Source organism: Aulonocara stuartgranti (genome assembly GCF_965226115.1).
Source record: "Aulonocara stuartgranti genome assembly, chromosome: 14".
In the NCBI taxonomy this organism is placed as follows: domain Eukaryota; kingdom Metazoa; phylum Chordata; class Actinopteri; order Cichliformes; family Cichlidae; genus Aulonocara; species Aulonocara stuartgranti.
The window spans coordinates 12,838,102-12,840,836 of NC_138950.1; the positions used below are offsets into that span (position 1 = coordinate 12,838,102).

At 43.6% G+C, this 2,735-nt stretch overlaps 1 long non-coding RNA gene across 1 annotated transcript; it reads left to right on the forward strand.

Annotated features, from left to right (window-relative positions):
• The first annotated feature begins 346 nt into the window (after positions 1–346).
• On the forward strand, positions 347–1,484 carry LOC309687057. Its single transcript, XR_014270614.1, has 2 exons — positions 347–738; positions 865–1,484. It is a non-coding gene; the product is annotated as an uncharacterized lncRNA (long non-coding RNA).
• Positions 1,485–2,735: the final 1,251 nt, after the last annotated feature.

A 2,735-nucleotide genomic window follows, 5' to 3' on the forward strand; every position in this document is an offset into this window, starting at 1 on the left:
AGCAAGACAGAAGCTAAGCTCGTTGCAACATGGCAACTGCCTCAATGCTACCCGAAACTGAACCTCCCCCACCCTCATTCAGAGGTTTTCATGTGAAGCAAAACATACTGTTATGTTGGATGTGCCACGCAATGCTCAATTGGTGGGAACTAGTGCGTTAGCGCAGTTAGCTTGTTAACGTGTTGACGCCGTCCAGCCCCACACACGGGGCGATCTGTGGTAACTTGTTAACGGAAATTTGCGGCGCTATGGCGTTAATGTCATTTTAACGAGATTAACGCAGCACTAGTGGGAACAGAACCAATATGACTGCACATTTACACCGACATCATCCTAGTGCAAAGTGAAGAAAATATAATCTGATCAAACATTATTCAGCTTTAAATATTGTTCAGCTTTAAAGTTACTGTGCAACTGTGTAATAAAAATGTGCTCACGACTTTGGCCTTGAGAGCGATAAGAAGCGATCGCCTCATCCTGCAGGTGCAAGATATCTGCAAGCGAAGAGACTAGAACACCCAAGGCCGCTTTCCTTTTATGGAGTTGTTTTTCTGCTAATGCAGCACTTTCCTCACAACCCCCTCCTGTAAGTTTTAGAGAATATATACCCATCCTCACAGCAAATATGAGGAATCTCCTGATGTGAGCTGTGTTGAGAGGTTGTCTCTGTCTCAATAAAAGTTCACTGATTCCCCATCTGCAGCAGGTGTCCGGTTGTCTTCATTCTCCGCCAGCCTGGTTAAGTCAATTCCTCCTTAACATCTAAAAGAACCTATTTAATGAAGGAAGACGGGTTCACTTTGTGTTTAATATTATTCTATTGCTGTTGTTTTTTTTATATCCTTCAATTGGCGTCACGAACAGGATCCGCTCCAGGTCAACTGGAACGGATGGGAGGAGTTCGGCCGTGGTCTGAGTGAACGGAGTTTGGACAAAAGCTGTGTGCACACAAAAACAAGGTAAGCAGACCTTTTATTTCTGCTATATTGAACATTATAAAAATACTTAGTGTCCAAACTCCTAGTAATTCATAACCAAAATTGTCTGGCTTACTTAAGGCTTGTTGAGAATCAGACAAGTGAATAAGAGATAAGTGAATAAGAAATAAGTGAATAAGTGAATAAAGATAAGAGTGAACTGAGGTCTGACCACGGTTGCAGCCGACGGGTTGCTCTCCGGTGTCGGATATATACCTCAGTGCAGGTCTGGGACCTTGAAAGGGTTTATTAGTAACGCCTTTCTAAACAAATTAAAAGGTTAAAGGCCTTGAGAATATTTTTTAGTAATATTCTCTAAACTACAGAAGGGTTAGGAAGGCCCAGAGGACTTTATTAGAAAAGATCCTCTAAAACTTAAAAAGGAGAAGTACTGGTTGGAGTCCAAAGGAGGGGTCCCTTTGATCAATAGGAGAAAACGGATCTCTTCTTAAAACCCCGATGATTTTAGTGTTTTAAATGTTTTGATGTTCTGTTTGATATTGGACACACATAAATACACGCTGAATGCTTGCTGTGGAACACTGGGCAGGACAGTTCGGTTCTCCGTTGTTCACAGATTACACAATTAAAGGAACTAGGTTCCTCTTTTGGTTAAAATAATACACCACACATAGAATTTTTTTTTTACACATTTATTACATACATAAGGAGGGTAATGAGTGACTGCAGGTAATGTATGAAGTGTGAATGAGACGTGTGAACAAGGTGACAACCAACTAGCACCCCTATCAGGAAGCTCTAGGCAAGGTTACCCGCCAGACTCCGGTTTGGTAGAAGCTTGGTAACACCTGAAGGGATATTTCAGTGCTGACTCACCTTTAAAGCAGCGCCCCAGCTGTTAGTGCCTAACAGAGGCAGAAACCCAGCTGGCCCAAATTCTCCTTTAAAATCAATAAAAGAACACTCCTCCATTGACAGTAAAATGGATGGAGAATTAGATCGAGAAACTAATGATGATGGTTGGGGTCCCGGTGTTATTCTTAGCACATTGGGAGAACAATTAACATGTGTTGAGACAGTCATCAACTCCACACACCAGCCTAAAGAAGCAAAAAAGCAGAAAGAGTCATTGAGGAAAACAGCTGAAAGGTTAATGAAAGAAAAGGGAAAGGACGAGGGGAGTAGTGGTAACTGGGGAATAATCTGGCAGAATAAGGCTATGCAGGCAAAAGAGAAAGAGGAAGAAGCCAACTCAGCAGCAGCAGGTGCAGGTGTGATGAGCGGGGTGAGACACAGAAAGGAAGCAGATAAGCACGCAGGCCGCAAAGCTAAATTTAATCACTGGGTGTGTTTATGGGAAACTGCAAAACCACACATGAAGAAAAATAGGTCTCAGCCACCTCCCTATTCTGCCTCAACTCCTCCCTCAGCAGGCATATATCCGGTACTTAATATCTCTGGTGGAATAATGACTATTGGAGAAGAACCGCCCGTAGCTCCAACTCCCATAGATACCAAGCATTTTTGCCCAGGAAGCTCCTCTCTGTCGGCGACACCCTCACCTAGTAGTAGAGCCCCCTCTTCCATGTCCCATTGTTTTGGAACCGGATCTGAGGGCCTAACTGACCCATTTGCGAGCGCACCATTTGCGGTTCGAATGAACAGACAGGAACCCACTGAACAACAATTAACTGATCTAGAAGCAGCATTACGCAGCTGCTTAAATGAACATAGGTCAGTGGTCCAGGTGAATAATCGTGTTGCGTCAGCCCCTCTTTCCCGGTCCAACCCCTTTGC